The following is a 17554-nucleotide window of genomic DNA, read 5'->3' as shown; positions in this document are numbered from 1 at the left end:
ATATTTTATGTTACAACGTAGGGAGCCGGTACTATTTACTCCCGGGCACCGAATGCGAGTAGCCTTTCTTTCAAAGCTTGTGCGGCGGTGCCGAGCCGCGACAGGGGGCAAAGGCCGGGGTCTCCACTCCGCTCTACAGCCGCGTGCTTTGCAGCGTCAAGCACGCGAACACCTGTTCGCCGCCAGCAGCCTCTCTCTCTCTCTGGGCGGAGAGTTTCGGGAATCGTGTAAACACGTGCACACCGCTATTCTCTTTGCGCGAGCTTTTCCTGGAAATGAAACGGCTGCCGCCACTGCTGAGCAGTGCACGCGTAAGAACCCACTGGAGAGTGTCGTTGGAAATGGAGATGCTTTGCGGGCATTCGGGTCAGACACGCGCTCAGCGCAACAAGCCTTCTTGAACGGCAAAAAACTTGAACTCACTCCCGTTTTCTCTCTCTCTCTCTCATCTAGCTTTACGTGTGACAGCGGCGCGTTGATCGACTATTGCTTTTAATTTCAGTTTTGCGTTCGAACGAAATACGAACAGTGCATCAAACATGCAATGAAACTCAATCTGCAACGCGCAGCGATGTGGCAAAGGATCTTTCTAATCTTCGGTCGCCAGATACGAGAGCGGTAAGTAGCCACTGTGTTCTCAACTACTACAGATGCTGTAGTGTAGGTTCGAAGCCTGCCTGTGTCGATAGAAGCAAGAGAACGAGTACGGAGATCATTCGTGAGAACAGCTTATAACCCAAGTCTGCAGTAACCGCCACGCACAAATCATCCGTGACAGATGGTAGGCCGCCGTGGAAGCTTTCCTGCTTGTCGAAGTAAAAAAGCTAACCATCAGCTTAAGTTATAAGCGCGAGAACTTCGATACTTCTGGCGTTTTGGTGCGGTCAAATATCAAAACCTGATTTCGTTAAAAAGAAAAAAAAAACTGCTGTTTTTTATTTATTTATTTATTTATTTATTTATTTATTTATTTATTTATTTATTTATTTTAGTTTGTTGTGCTATGCGGCCGCGGTAATTTGAGCTCTACACACTTCGAACGAAGACGACTGTAAGATGGTGTAGCACCTATTTGTCAGCAATATATATGCAGCTGCATATGTACCGACATCAGAGCCGGCAGTCGCGCGAACTCTAGAGCTTCGTTTTTGTTTTGTTGTTGCTATTGTTTTTCGTCTGCAGCAAAAAAGCTCAGCTACTCGCGTCGAACTTTAATCAGAAAGGAGAAATCGCCGGTACGTGCAATAGGGCATAATTTGTACTATTACGAAGTTAAACATTCGGATGCTGAGTCCTTCCCGCGGTGTTTTATCACGTCCCTCAGTCGTTCCTGTTCTATTTGCGTATTGCATTTTCGGAACTTTGTTTCGTGGAAAGAAGAGGGGAAGACCAATTTCCTTGCGGAAAATTTTCCACCTACAGGCAGGCCAACTCCACCTCAGTGCGCTTGAAGGAGCTCAGGTAGTGAAAATTAATTGACAGCCGGATATAGTGGCGAGGAGTTAATTAATCTTACATATGTTGTGCGTATACCAGATTTTATGCAATCTGAAGTCGTGTGAAAGATATAACGTCAAAGCGACGAGTGCGCGCTCATTACAGTAACAGAGAAGGTCTATTTCCATTGCCTACTCATACCGCGTATGACCATCATTGCAATCAGCGCTCAAAAACAATGGTGATCTCTTTCCTTTCCAAGTGAGTAATTTAAATCTGGGCAAAAAAAAAAAAAATAGTAAAGCGAGGGTGCCTACCTTTCGAGCATACGTTAGTATTGTTTTCTCGTGCTCTGCGTGCTTACACATAAAGAAATGAGAAACATCTCTTATTTAATTAACAAAATGATAAATGGCATTCGTTTTTACTTCATCTGAGCGATGTGTGTACCGCATTAAACTAGAATAATAGGACACTTTATTCTCTCCAGGTGCGCCTAGTCAGCCGGGGACGCCCAAAAATTGTCTTCGTGAAAAGTGTTTGTGGTTGCATGAGCCAGAACTATCCTTTGTTTCCCCGGCAGCTGAAGTTATTATTTTTGTCCCCATGTCTACGGCACCTTCACCTACTCGTCCGCGCCACTTTATGGACTCGCAACCGTGTGAAACTCTTGGCTTTCCAGACACGTCGTATACAAATTCTGCGTATACGGCGCGTCGCCGATATGTTTGGCGCCGAACGCGCAATTGTTTGTGTTTTTCCCCAAGGTCATTGAATACCACGCAAAGGAACAAACGCCCGCTGTCTTGGCGCGCGACTCGCTTGTTCCGAGCGCTTGTCAGATGCATTAAAACGTTTCTCATTTGTAGTTTTCTGTTTCTTTTTTCTTTCTTTCACTCCAGTGATTTCCATCGCTCTTGTTCCTGCTTCTTATTTCTTTTACTCCAGTCCTTTCCATAGCTCGTTGTCTTAGAGCCTGCGGTAAGACTAAATTTGCCTGCGAGTAAGATCTTGAGAAGATTACTCAAGAGGTTGGATCGTCGTGCTAATGTTTAATCGCCAATCACACCGCGCCAGGAGAGGCACGCGCCATCCGCACGGATGTTAGGAGACCGTCGGGACAGAGTGCGGATGTCGTGGTCGAGTGCTCCTTCGTTAATTGCGATTTCTAAAAATAGAGGAAACCTGAGTAGCGTCGCACTAAGTGTCGTAATCGACGAAACCGCTTAGCTGGCAAGCTTTATGACGACTAACTGCAGCTCGAGTTCCTGGTAGAGATGCCGTTTTTTATTGCTACACTACAGCGCTGCTTGTTGGGGAGCGAGACTCAACGCACTCATTGCTGCTAACGTCCACGTAAGCTCAGCCATGAGGAAATTTTGTTGTTGCAAATGCAAGAAGTGCTCATAGAGTTATATCTCTAGATGAATGTTAAGTTACGTTCTTGGTGGAGCAGCATCTTGGACCTGTCGCTGACTGTTCTGAAGTGTGTACGTGCGTGAATGCAGCCCTTCCCCCGTTTTCTTTTCTTTTTTCTTTTTACATGTTGAGGAAGAAGGAGGAGCATGGGGAAGAATGCGTTTTGCTGATGCAGCTATTTGAAAGATAGTGGCGAGTTCGCGCAGACCACAAGTGAGATTGTTTCAAGGTTTGGTTTGGTTTGTGGGGTTTAACGTCCCAAAGCGACTCAGGCTGTGAGCGACGCCGTAGTGGAGGGCTCCGGAAATTTCGACCACCTGGGGTTTTTTAACGTGCACTGACATCACACAGCACATGGGCACCTTGCTTTTCGCCTCCACCGAAAAGCGGCCGCCGCGACCGGGATTCGATCCCATTTACTTGAGCACTGCAGTCGAGCCAGCATGGTGGGGTATTGCTTCAAGCAGAAATGTCATGCGGATGGTTTACAAGTGAGACTTCTAGGGATAACTAAGTTCCAGATAAGTTCCATGTTCGCCTCACGAGCGACGTTATGTTGGGGTAGGTTCAGTATGGACGTACTACAGGTGGTATTCTTCTATAAGTGAGTTCCACGTGTACGCCACATACACATTCACGTACAACGCATCACGAGTGAGGTTGATACGGAAACTATATAGTTTCGTGTGCTCACATCACCAGTAACGTGTCATAGCGTGCAATAATCCCTAGGAACCAGTAACGTATGACTACAAACAATAATAGGATGCGTTGTTGTGAGTATGCATGCTGACATTGAACAACGATCGGTAGACTTAGCTATGAGCTTAAAATTGGTTTCAAAAGTTCACAAGCTACATCGCAGGGTCAGAACACTTATCTAACAGGTGCCTTAATTTATACAGTAAGTGTAACTGCGATTTTCACCGCCTAAAACGTTGAAGTCATTCACAAGGAACTACTCCTAGGCTTCGGAAATGGACACTGCATGGAATGCAGTACAGACAAGCTTTATCGCATTAACTTCTATTCCCGTGTTTCTCATTGTCGCACCCTTGTTTCGGTTTGAAAATACGCTGAGACTTTGCGGGAGCTCGCTAGCTGCATGCGACAAAAACTGTGCCCGTTGTGACACAACGATCTGAAGAGGGTAAAAAAAAAAAAAAAAGAAAAAAGGAGTGAAGCGACTTCCCGGTGGATAGATGTCGTGACGTCGTATTTAATAAGCCTGCTGAGTCACCTCTCCGCAGATAAAAATGTAAAGTGCGACCGGGATTTTACTGTAACTCTGGCACCCTGCCATACATCGGGATGCGCGTCTTGCAGTCCGACGGGCGAGCCAATACAGTGCAACACGTATTACGTGTCAAGATGCGTAGGAAACAATCCCAGCCTTAGAAGTGGTGTTGCTTTTGTGCCACACATTGAGATACGCGGAAGCGTCGAGTGAAATAGAGAGAGCGTTGATGAAAAAAAGCTGTGGTGACCGTAGCAAGCACACGGTCGTTGCAAATGCGGACAGCTATGAGGTGTTGCTCACGGGTGCCTTTAGGGCCTTCGGTAAAGTCTGGACAGCGAATAGTTCGAGCAGCAATTGCTCAGAGCTTACAATGGATCCAAGCTCATGGATAGGACGGTAGTACGTTTGGTAGAAAGTTAGCGCTTGAGCGAATTCGACCAAAGCATTGGGATGACAAACTATCCAGTGGTGTGGAGAATTATATACTTCGTCTCACACGATGTTTGCGGCACTGCGAAAGGCAGAGGCACCCCGGTCCGATCAGGATCACCCTCACTGCAATATGCAATTGTGCTCCTACGCCCCCCCCCCCCCCCCCCCCCCCCTTCCCTCCCCAGGGGATGGTTACAAAATAGATATATCCCAGCGAGCCAGGGTTACCAGATGGGTTCGACAACTCACAAGATTCAAAAAGTAGAAAAAAAATGTTAAAAAATAAGCACGAAAAAAATAAATACGAACAAGAGCTCTCTTTTCGCTGTATTTTCAGCAGTGCGAAAAAATTTTCGGAAAAATTGTTGATGCGCTTTCATGCTGCACTTCCTGTAAAGTGGGACGAGATAATGAAAATAAATGAAATATGCTTCTGGACTAGAAGGAAATAACCATTGTAAGAATACAGGTGTGGTGGTGGTAGTGGTTTATTAAAAAAATAATAAAGAAGGAAGGAAAAGATGTTGCCGACCGCGGCAACTGCTATCTAGAATATGAAGCACCCCAGCTGGATTAAACGGGTTGCCGAAACCTAAAAAAAAAAAAAAAAAAAAAGAAAGAAAGAAAGAAAGTCAGCTATATAAAAAAAGAAAGTCAGCTTCTCTGCAGAGAAAAAACCCCTTCACCATGGCGGCCAAACCTATTTTGGGCAGAAGTTGGGTGCAGCGCAGAATACGTCTATGTCCAGCCTGACTGATGTCGTGCACAAACCTGGCTAGCAGAATTCCTTCACTGTTGAAATCTTGGAGGAGGTAGCGGCGGGGGAAGCGCTATGAATGGCACTAAGGAGGCACTCGCTTCGCGGAGGGGTTCTTAATCCCATTATTTCGGCACCAAGCAGAGGGGTGCAAGCAATGGACGCGGTCATTATTGTCACAGTAAACGGCTCCTACACTGCACCCAATTTCTGCCCCCAAAACAGGTTTGGCCACTATGGCGAAGGAGATTTTCTCCGCAGAGAAGCTGACTTCTAGGTTTCTGCTCGTCTATGCAGTTAATTACATGTGTGAAGAGGCCATGAGGCTATCTATTCATTATGTGTTTGTATGTATTATGAAGAAAACTGCGGTGCAAGCAGTGACTCTTCTGCGGGCTTGGAAGAGTAGCGTGCCCAGTGGGAAAGGGTCGGAAGAGCACGAAGGGAGGAGGAGAGTGCACTGCACACACGGACTCGCTGAGGTTCAAAAGAAAACATTTGACACAGGTATTTCTGGTGGTAAAAGGAACTTAGGTTGTAAAAATAACACAAACCAAATAAAAATTACGCGACAATTGACATTCTCCCTGTCTGCCAAATGTGTTAACCTGCGTGGGAGCTGGTACAATGCTTTCCTCGAAGTCAGTTGGTGGTCACTTGTTTCGCGCCGTTTTCGGTCGCTAGGCTTGGATCGCTGTTAATTTGTTTGACGTCCCATTTGTACTTCTTAATCATTTCCGGGAAGCTCTTGGTTTGTCTAGTGCACGAAGCCGAGCACTACGAGCATCGGGGAAGGCGTCCGATGGTTGAAATCGTTTTGTGGGTCATTTGTACACCTTCCTTTCCGGGAATGCGGGCCAATTTTACTGATGCCTGGCTGCAGAATTCTGAGTGCAGGTCGCGTTGAAGAGCGAATTCTGAAAAGGAAGCGTTTGGCCGGCACCCTGACTCTTTCCCTCTACGTTTTAGACAATTTCCCTCTATAAAGGAACCAAACTGGGCTTCTATCGAAATTATGTAAATGTAGCTACATACGGAGTGCCAAACGCGTTTTTGAGGATGACATGCGTTTGGGCCAGAGGTAAAATGACTGAGTCTTCTGCTTTTGTATGATTCAGAGAATGATAAGGAATCCCGACGTCAGAGACAAAATTTAGTTATTTTGGCTTCTGCCTTCTTCTCTTCAAGAAAGTTCTCAGGACAGATGCATTGTCACGAGTGCGGTGGATTGATGAACTGGAAGCACCTTCCTGTGTAGGTTGGCGTTCTGAGAACCATAAAACATTTTTCGTGCCTCGTGACAAGCCAGGCCGTCAAATAAAAGGAAAACTACCACATTGTTCGCACTCAGTAAACTAGCTTTATGGCTGTTTCTGTGAAATTTAAGTGGGATTGGAGGTTTTCAATTTGAAAACATTTCACTTCACAGAAGCAATCGTCTGTGCAATGAACAACTTTTGGTGGAGACTGTCCTTTTGTATGCAGGAAATGGTTGCGGGGAGTGAGAAGGTCTTAGCAGTACTTGGAGGATTTTCTACCAACCCTTTCTTAACGATGACAAAGAAGCTAACAAACCCCCTGGAAACTGTGAGCCAAATATAGCCTCAGAATAGCAACATAGCAAAAAAAAAAAAAAAAAAATCTCGGTAAAGACGGTGACTTCAGCCAAAGTCTAGGTGGCTTTGCTTCAGCCCTCATAAAATTTCGGGGGGTGTTTTAACAGCGAACCATCCTCCGGTCCTGCTTGAAATTAATATCGAGCGACTTGTTCGAGCTGTGTCGGAAAGTCGGCGGCGTGATGTGTCCAGCTGCCATACTGCAGTCTCATCTCAACGGGCACAGGTGTACAGTTCTGTGGGGGTCACATTAAGAACCGAGGCACACATTCAGATGCACATGCACACGAACAATATGCTGAAGGCAACTCCCTGATCTCATTTATCTTACCTCGCTTTTCTCTGCCCCTCGTGGAAGTCCAGTTTTCTGAAAATTATGCTCTTGTTTGATGCTGGTGGCGTTCGGCGTGGTTATGCACCGATGTTAAGATGGGAAATACAAGGCTGCATTCTTGAAGAAGCTACGGGCCACATGTACCCGCCGACGATCTGAACCATGCCACGCCGCGAGTATGTTACCCCACTTCCTCTCGACGCTTTCTTTATGATTCTCACGCTGGTATTCACAGTACCACATAAGTTACACTGGGCATCGTATCTTGCGTGCAGAAGGGATATACAAACGAATACAAAGTAATGCAAGTGCTGCATTAGCGCCATGTGTACAGAGTCGGTGGTCAAAATATCCCAAGCCACAGGGTCTGCTTTCCAAATGTATAAGCGGGCGCTTAAGGCACATTAAACCAACATATATAGCCTTTATGCGCGAGTGAGAACGGGCCTTAATTATTACTCTTCGAAAATTTTAAGCTCATATATTGGTGTCTTGAGTTTCGCAGCCCCTTGTTGAAAATCATTAGAGTCGGGATTACCTTCCTGGAACGAAAATTGGCTGCTTTGCTTAGTTTCTTTTTTTTTTTTTTTAAGCTTTAATATACACATTTATTCCAAGAAAAAAAGCTTTATAGATTCTTCATGAGACCAATTTCTTTTCTCTTGTTTTTCTGTGTCCTGCCTCTGCAGCCTTTTAGTGTTTGAATAATGTTGCACTTGGACATCAGTATTTTTTTTTCTTTTTTTCGAACATGGGGATATACGCTGCTAACTACTTAGCGAGGCGAACCTTCCTGAATCTGGCCAACGGATTTCTGGTGATTGAAGGACGTTTTGTAAACGCGGGTAACAAAATATTCTACTATGCTGCAACCGAAATCTCAAACAAGGCTGTTCCGTGGATATTGTCTGTAATTGCTTCGTCTTAATCACGGTGTGGTCAATCTATTTATTGCTGCAGAACTGATTGCTGCGCGCAGTTTGCAGCCTATGCTAATTTGAAACATTGTATAAGCAAGAATTACAAAAAAGGTCATATTTAGTCCCTTCGTAGATTTTTTTTTTTCTTCCTTCTTGTGTGCCCTTAAAAGCTGCACAGGCTACTGAGGCAACTTACAACAGAATACCACAGGTGATCGAATCGAGTTCGTTCTTCAATGCCTCGCAGCGATGGCTCAGTGGTTAGTGCGCTCGAATACTAGACGGCTTTTCGATTGAGGCGAAAAGCAAGATACCCGCAGAATACTATCAGATATGTTAGTGCAAGTTAAGAGACGCCGGGGGGTCGAAATCCGTGGAGCCCTCAACAGCAGCGTCACTCATAGCCCGAGTCGCTTTGGGACGTTAAAGCTTATTAAATCAAACGAAATCTTCGTTTTTACTGTATACACGTGCGATATTGCATCAGTAGCGACGCGATTACATTTTGGAGTAAATATGCTCATGTAGTCCTCGTCTCTGCAAGTGTGAGTCAAAGCTTGATAACATTTCCACCGGGCGCATCTGCGCGGCATGCTGACATTTCCAGAGACGCGGTCACGGCGCATCACCTTGTGTTTACGTTGTGTTGTCGAGTGTGCGCACACCTGCAACGCAGAACGCGCGCGCGACACGAATTTGAATCCCGCCTCCCGTTCCGAGCACGGCGCGTGCTGTGCGCGCGCGGCTGTCAGCATAGGCAAGCCGAGAGAAAAGAAACACGTATAAAAAACGAGTGCGGCCGTCCGACAAGCGGCAATCGTCGCGACGTTCTCGGAAAAGCCGCGCCCCAGCGTCTCGCTAGCGGCGCCTCTCCCTTTTCCGCCGTGCCGCCGACGAGCTGCCGCGCGCGCAGTTTCTTGATCTCAACGCTTGCGGCGGCCGCCGTACCGCGGCGCTGCGTGTTTTACCACCGTTTTCTTATTTGCTTACCTTTTTTTTTCTTCTTTCCATCGTCGCATCTGACGTCAGTAAGGGAAATGGCGATCGTTATTGTGTAGAAAAAATGCCGTGGCTCTGGGGCTAGCAGCGTCGCATTTAGCGCTCGGTCATCTCTATCGCTTCGTGGATTCGTCGCGTGTCCACCGCGGGACACCTGAACGCATTTCGCCGAGCCGCTTTCTTCGTCGGAAACAGGTAAGCGATACGAAGTGCTCCGACGCAGTTGTCCTTCAACCCTTTCGCGAGGGAGGTAATGGCTGAACGCCTAGCACATGTCGTGGTTGATGATTGGAGCCGGGTACCGTACCACCGCGTCGTGTCTCGCCCTTTGGCGACATTTGCAGGCGAGGACGCAGCGAGTAAACGCTAATCGTCGAGATGCGTTTTGGCGCGTTGTCACCAGCGCTAGCTCCTGGCTTAGCAGTGCGCGACTTCAAGCGAGTGTCCGATATGCTGCATGAGTCGCCGAATTTACTTCGTCCCCTGTCCGTCGCGCGCGTGGCACTAGACCCGCGAAACGCAGCGCATTGACTGTTGTTTTTTAATGGACAGTGCAGACTTCCCTTGCATCGTCGCTGCACAGCCGCCGCGCTCGTGATCTTTCCGGTGGTGCAGGCATGCTTTTTTTTCTCTTGCCCATTGCTCTTATCGTTGTGTGTGCTATAGTGCGTGCCAAGTGACTTGCAGACCACAGTTCTTGTGCGACACACATATCCGTCTGGTACACGAATTGCATGTGCTCGTTGTTCATTAAATCGCGGCCCCAAACGCGCGTGCGGTAGTGTAATTTCCCAAATTTGACGCCGGTTCGGCCGAAAATGTGCAATCGCGCCTCCTCCCTTTCCTGCCGCCTCCTCTCTTTCACGCTCGGCGCGCGCGCATGGTGCGCGAGTTGGTCGACTCTGCACAACAGATGGGCGGCTGTTCATTAGTAATAACAATCAGGTGACAAGGGCAGAATGCGTCTTTCAGTGGATACGACCTCGGGAGAGTAATGTGACTAACGTTGTGTGCCGTGGCAGGTGCCGTACACCTTCTAGAACGCCGCTGTACGGCGGCTGCGCGGTGGACGTAGGTACCACGTGCGGATAACGACACGAGCCCGTTTGCGTCATTGTTTCTTGGCGAATGCGATTTCAGGGGATCAGAAGCAAAACAAATAAATGTAAAAAAAAATGACACTTGCATTGAAGCGATGTTGGATGTCTATTTAGAATCACGTCAGCATATTTTTATTTGAGTAAATATCGCAGTGCCTACTCCTCATGCGTGGTTTCCGCTTTGTTGATGCTGCTGCTGCACATGGTAACAGAAAAGGTCGTGATATAGGTTGATTTTTTTTTTCTTTGTCACTGCCAGAATATTGTTCTTGTGGGAGTGTTGTAGCCTCGACATGAACATATCATTTATTGCATGATAGTAATTGTCGGAGTATGGCAAACTTCGAACGGGCATTATTTATTTACAAAGTGCATGTTGATCACTACGGAAGCTCTTTGTATTTTTGAACAGCTCTTACAAATACTTACCCCATTTCTGCACTGAGCTCATGCCTATGTGCACGCTTTTGCTATTAGGGGAGTGGCAGCAAGCCAGTCTGTGCGCAACACGGATGTATTTCATTCTGGCAGCCAGGGTTTATAACTATCCAGTGAAAATTGACTTTCAAAGGCATTTATTCCTCTCTGTGGGCACTGACATTTTCCTGCACAAAAACTAACTCTCTGGTTCTCTGCATGTTATAGTTTATCTGGAAGGGAAATAAGCATTTGTGGCTGAGCGAACTTAAAAAAAAAAAAAAAATCGCACCACTCTAAACTGTATTCTTGATGTCCATGCTCAGAATTGGTCACTGTTTTGAAATGAGTGGCAGTTGTAGCATGCCTATTATCCTGGCAAAAAAAAGTTACTGTTGGCATAATTGTAGCATAGCTTACTTCCAAAATATGCCAGTGATGGCTGCATTCAACTCAATTTCTTTGTGTTTTTCTAGGTTATAATATCTCCATTTTTGGATAGAGTGGTGGTCTCACTGCCCTGCCTTAGTCTGCCAATGCAGACCAAATTAAATTTGTGTGCAGTGCTCTGAAACCTTGCATATACTTAGTCTTCCTTGTTATCCTTCCTTGGTTTCCTTGTTATCTGTGTTATCAGTATCATTCAATAGTTGAAATATCATATACGGCCTGTGGGCCGTGATATGCCATATTGAGCATTATCTAATCCAAAGTATTTCAGTTGGTGCATGCTGCAGTTAGTGCAGTAATTGATGCATGGATGAGCCATTTTATAAACAGGACCCGTTTCAGTGAAACGCTTTACTGCATCAGGCTGTTGTGAGCATGTTAGAAATCTGGCATGCTAACAGAATTTTGAGAATTAGCAGAGTTGATGGCACTTTTATCTTGGTTGTAGAGGCAAATCCAATTGGCATATGGCATGCTATCTGGGCATAGTTGTCCCTGCAGGTAGATTATGCACCATGCAGTGTTCAGGAGAATGCACAACATTGTTTTAATGCAAAAGCATTTCTTGTCTCCTGAGTGGTGTGCACATAAGTTGTCACCACAGTATGTCCTCACGATGAAGCAAGTGAGACAAGCACTCAACCTCCATAAAAGTGGGGAAGGGTAAGCGAGGGAAATCGTTTTAGGGAGCAGTCATGTTCCCTGTGTAAGCTGTATGTCAGCCTCATGGGCACAGCTTCTTGTCCTGTAAAATGGTTCTGTCCAAGTCAGTCTTCTGGTCTTGTATTCTACCCTGCTTGGGATGTTTGACATCCACTTCCTGCCTATTCAGGGGAGCCTATTCTTTTAGGTGGGGGAGCAGGCATGGGTCCTTTGTACGCCTTCCTTTTCCAAGGATACCCCCAAGGTTCCACTGACACATCTCTCTATCCTCCAGAATTCTAGCCCAGCTCCACTTTTGCAAGTGCCTGCAGAATGCAAATTCCTTTTTTTCCAATGACATGTGCTAGGACCAGAGGTATAATTTTTGTTGGGCCTCCTGCTTTTGGATGATACCCAGATGGAAGGAGGTAGGGAATCTTTTTTATTGTGGAGGTCCCAGACAGCTCTTTTCTTTTCCCTTCTTTTTTCTTCTGGACAGCAAGATATTGTGTACCCTCTTGCAAGGAAGTTCTTAGGACAGATGCCTGGTGAGGAGTGGGGTGGTTACTTCTGAATTGAAGACTGAAAAATCTTCTGTCTTCACTTTCATTATAGTGCTTGTCAAATTCACGGAACAGCACAAATAGAGCAGACCAAGAGTGAGCAATGCCAGCATTGGCGTGGACTTTTTGCAGGACACCATAAGTCAGCTTTGCTGCACAGCAAAAATGCCTGGGCAGCCCATTGTTAGCACAGAAGTTGGGTGCAGCACCGAATATTTCTATGTCAAGCCTGATGTCATACACAGATTTGGCCTGCAGCTTTCCTTCCCTATTGGAAACCCATAGGAAGGGGCGGCAGGTGAAGTAGAGGTGTTCATGAGCTTGAATTTTGAGCCCGGGCCCGACGCTACAGACCCAAGTCCGGCTCGACTCTGAAAGGGTCTGAGCCCAGCCAGGCGCTCAGATTTAAAGTCTGTCCCGGCCCGTCATGCTATAATTGCAGTTGAAGCTATGAAAAAGAAAAAAATTTGGTTGTGGTTTAACTCTAGTTAACCCTAGTTGAATTGCTATAGCAATGGCGGAAGCTTCTTTTGCCTGCTACGCTATCCCCCTCTCATGCCCTATCAGGTTAAGGTTCTACATTATCTTGGACACTCAAGCTCATCCTTTAAGAGTATGACACGAGAGCGTAAGCTACCAGCCCACATTTAAATGAGAAGGGTTCAGTGCTTCTGAATCGAATGTGGAGCGAAAGCATTAGCTGCTGGTGACCGAGCATTCTTTTTCTCCTCCTTCTTCTTCCTCTTCTTTTTCTTTTTCTTCCTCCTCCTCTTCTACTTCTTCGCGGCTGTTAAAGGTCAACCGTGGCGACCGGCCGTGAGCTACGCGACGACTCGAAACCTGGCGCAGTATTGCTATCGCAATAAAAAAATATTCAGGATGATAAGTTTTATCCAAGATCTTGGAAGGTTGAGTTCTCACGTTTGAAAAGGCAAATTTTCTGACTATGTAGAGGCACAGCGTGTAGGTAGGATTAACTTATTGTGCAAAAGCAATAAGTTATGCATTAAATCGAGGCATTTGCGGCGCTCTTGAGTAATGAACCCGATGGTAGCGCTGCAGTTTCTTTCGGTGCTAGAACTTGTGGCTGGAATCAGTAACACATTCTTTGATAGGAAAGCAAGTTTTCGGTAAGCAGCTTGTTTGCTTCCCCAAAAGTGCGCTAGTTCTGAACTTGCAAAGGGCTGATTTTGTGGTCAATTACACGGTAAGCTTGCCTGGCTCACCGCGAGCCTTTCACATGAACTTTTCACAACGAGAAACAAGAGGAAACTCTTGCACCGCAGATGCTTTTAGCTGTGTCCCGCTTTAAACGAGGTCATGTTGAGGTAGAAGTGAGCCATAGCAGAGACGTTTGATAGGTGACAGCATGGCACAAATCTTGCAACGTATACCTAAACGTCAGCGCCCATGTTATCAAAGCAGAGATGCGAAACTAAAAACTAAGCAGCCCACAAGCAGCCGCTCTGCTCGGTCTGTGATGGCTACCAAATATCCGTTTGCGGCGAAGAGGTGGGGAGGAAAGGCGGGTCGACGCCAGGAAAGAACTCTGAAGCTCTCGCGTAGCGAACACGTGAGAAAATGTGATGCATTCTAGACGCATATCGCACTATGCCTGTATTCGCACCTTCACAAAACTTTCATGCATTCTGATTGTCGTGTCTGGCCCGGCCCGCCCGAGACAAATATACCTTGGCCCGGGCCCGAGGAAGAGGACTTTCAAGTGGCCCAGCCCGCAGGCCGGGCTTGGTATGGGCTTTTGGGTCGGCCCGAGCCCATGCACAGCTCTAATATGAATGGCACCTGCCATGCATTGGCTTCACAGAGGGACTCTTAAGCATAATTGAAACTGCAACACAAGGCAGAGACATGCAGGAAATGGACTGTCACAATTACCCAATTTTTGCCCGCAAAACAGGTTTGGCCACCATGGTGACGGGGTTTTCACTGTGCGGAGAAGCTGACTTCTAGAGTTTTGCAAAGGGTCAATCGCCTCCTTCTTGAGGTCTTTCAGTACAAGGATTTTTGGTTTGGGTTTTTTCTGTTCTTTGCTGTTTTTATTATGTTCCTTTGACATGCTTGTCACTTTGTGTATGCTTCATGGGTGGAAGTGCTGCCCCATTCTGCTCCATCCTGCCCCAAAATGCAATATTGCTCCAAACTGGCTGCCTGTAAAGATATAACGCATCTTGCACTGGGCTTAATACAAATGAAATTTTTGTGAAGGAAGGAAGCATGTAGCATATATTTGTTCGCAAGTAAATTTAGTATGAGCCACCGGTGATTGGAGATAATTGCAAAAGAAAAAAAAAATGCTCTGTGCATGTGATGTAGCACCTTCCGGCCTTTTGAATCCCGTATGGAGAGAGAAGCAAGAGCAGCAAGCGAAGCAGGTAGTGCAAACTACTCTGAGCCGTTAAGAAACTTGTCCAACTATAGTAACTGCATCAGTTGTTCTGATTCTGGTGTGAAAACAAGACTTACCATCGAGCCTCTTTGTCAATGACAAGCTTGTCAGGCTTATGGCAGACAAAATCATACTTGTATCTTTATGGGTTGGTATGTCAAGATGTCTGTCACTAGGAAGCTTCTCAAGAGTGTTGGAAAGGCATGTTGCCAGTGTTGCCAAAATGTTAAAAATGAGCCCCAGCATTGCTCAAGACATGAATGATGAACTATTGGCAGGAGACAGTGAAGTGAAAAAAGCTGAAGGATTAAAAGGCCACCCTTCAGTGCTATCTATCTTTCATTTTAAACCAGCCAAAAGACGAGACAGCTCCATCTGTGTCAAGTTTCTCTCATCTATGTCAGCAGGAGCTGTCGGCAGAGGGTGTCACGCTTTCAAGAGCGAGAGTAAAAAATAAATAAGCCTTGTATCCACCGGGAATTGAACCTCCATCTCTTGGATCCCCAGCCGAGCGTTTTACCAACTGCGCCTTGCCCTGGATCGTGAAACACTTCATAATTCCCCTTGTCTACTGATAATTCCCCTTGTCTACCGTGAGGATGATAGCAAGATTCTGCGATTGACAGATACTGCGCCTTTCCTTTCCTGTAAACAAAACACTGGTGAACGTTGATGCCTTCAGTGAAATGCTTGTTGCGTTCGACAAGGAGCGCGCGATGTACTGTCACGACAAGCCATGACGTCACCAGGCGATTCATGCATATGAAGCTGACCCCGCCGGGTGTCCGATCCAGGCGTCCCTGCGGCGCCTTTCATTTGCCATTTGCCGCTTCCTCGAACGCCGCACCACACAGTAAACAGAAGCAGACCCAGATGTCTAGGAGGCATTAGTACAGCAGGCATCAGCGGCATTTGAAATTGATTTACAGAATAGAAAAGGCACAGTATCTGTCACAATTCTCCATAAACACATGTACATGTAGTACACATGGAAGGGAGGAAGGTGGTAGTGAAAGAAAAGGAGATAGAGGTGCTGTAGTGGAGGGCTATGATCCACCACGCTGTAATGGCTTTCGTCTCATCACACTTTAGTGGTCCAAAGTGCCCTGTATAATTTTTTTTCTTTCTATTTAGCACTTTGGCACAATGGCAGGAACTTGATTGCTGCAAAAGGAAGAACATTTGTTTCTGACAGTGCAGTTGCATGATTGCTGTATTTTGCAGGGACAGCTTATTTATTTTTCAGTATGGTTAAGTTGTCATGCAGAAATCCTACTAATTTCACAAGTGGCATGTTAGGGGACCTTTAAACTTTTAACAGTACCTTTAAGTTGGCGCACTTCCTTTTCGAGCATAATTCCCGAAGGCTTCGTGAGAAAAACAAAAGAAAACTTGAGGTCTTTATGTGAAAGCCTGCTTTTAGTAATGCTGAGAAGTCAATGTGATGCATCACGGAGGATGCGAAAACCATAAGAAGACAACACAGGATTCTTTGGACTCCAGGCGACCTGCGGGACATTTGCGAAAGAACAAGACTCACAGAAGCGGAGATTAGGAATCGGAGCTGGGAATGCAGGGGGTTTTTATTTTTTGGTCCTGTGTTGGGCGTTACTCAGCACGTCACTACTGTGCAAGAAAAAGAATATGCAAAACTTGAAACATTTCTCTTTTCTGTGGTAGCCAATGTCAGCGGGATAAGGAAACTGTGCTGGCCGGGCTCCTTGCATTTATAGTTACCTTCTTTGTGTAAATACAGCCACTTATAAAGGGCGAGGATATTCCCTAAGTTTTGCTGGAAAGTTTTGCTGGAAGCTTTGCATGCATTTTGATGAATTTATCATTGAAACCTGCAAAATGCATGTGTCAATTTCTCGGGGCGGCTTTTGCCCCACAGTGGCCTTTTTGCGTGGTCTTTGTTCACCATTGGGGCATGCTTTGTCTTCGAGAATTTTGCTGACTGCATCTGGCATTCTGCCTGCTCGGCTTATGGCTGACAGCATTCTTCACTGCCAACATAAAAAGGCGTGTGCCCATCGTTGCAGTCGGCTGTCTCTTTGTTGATCTCTAACTTCTGCATGTGCTTATACCCATTATCACCTCTGCCATGGTATTTGGGTACTTTTCATTTGTGTATTGGCCTTTTCTTCTAATAATTTTCTGTCTTCTATCTTTTGCTTTTGAAAGTTCAGCCGAAGATACACACGAATAAGGTAGCTTTGTGTTGCGCACACAAAGCCAGATTTATTTTACTGCAGCTATTTAAATGTAGCATTTTTTGATCGATAGTGGAATTTATTGTGTGAAGAAGGGCAGAGAGGTCAGTCAGGAAGTTGGACATCTGGACTGCTGCTTTGCACTAGGGAAGGGAAAAAGAAGGGTTGTGATGGGTGGTGATGATGCGAGAAGAGGCACAATTTTCATCTGATACCGGTCAATATCTATTACATAGAACTCGAGAAAAATTGGTCTGCAAATAGTCTGGGAAAAGGGGCCCATCACCGAAATATAGTGCTCGAAAAATATTCTCTTAAATATAGTGCTCGAAAAATATTCTCTTATTGCAGCCGTTTGTATCTGTCCGGCTTTATTGTTGACCTCTAAGTGTGCATTGCGGCACATTCAATCTAATCACGCATTTTGGTGACCATATGTGCTTTTGAGGCACATCAGGTGGCGTCAGCTGGCACAGAACTTAATTGAAGGGATAGGAGAGAGGCCTTAAACCTGCAGTGGGCATAGTCAGGCTGATGGTGATGACACACTTATGTCCTTGACAAATCACCTTAATTTGATGCTTTGTAAAGATGGGATGTGTTATGTA

The 17554-nt window shown here is 45.9% G+C and overlaps 1 protein-coding gene across 6 annotated transcripts in view; it reads left to right on the top strand.

Annotated features, from left to right (window-relative positions):
- The first annotated feature begins 297 nt into the window (after positions 1-297).
- Stat92E (Signal transducer and transcription activator Stat92E) overlaps positions 298-17554 on the top strand; it is an 80201-nt gene continuing 62944 nt past the window's right edge. Inside the window, exon 1 of one of the 6 annotated variants that reach the window (XM_084606756.1) lies at positions 298-618. The gene's annotated coding sequence lies outside the window, so the exon portion shown is untranslated. Of the gene's footprint in view, positions 619-9038; positions 9350-17554 lie in introns of those variants that run through there. The other 5 variants (XM_084606754.1, XM_084606759.1, XM_084606757.1 and 2 more) reach the window with 5 other exon arrangements.

The sequence above is a fragment of the Amblyomma maculatum genome, chromosome 6, assembly GCF_055883805.1.
Source record: "Amblyomma maculatum isolate TAMU_Amacu chromosome 6, ASM5588380v1, whole genome shotgun sequence".
Classification (NCBI taxonomy): Eukaryota; Metazoa; Arthropoda; class Arachnida; order Ixodida; family Ixodidae; genus Amblyomma; species Amblyomma maculatum.
Note: the sequence above shows the minus strand (reverse complement) of the source record. Positions and strands in the feature narration are given on the sequence as shown.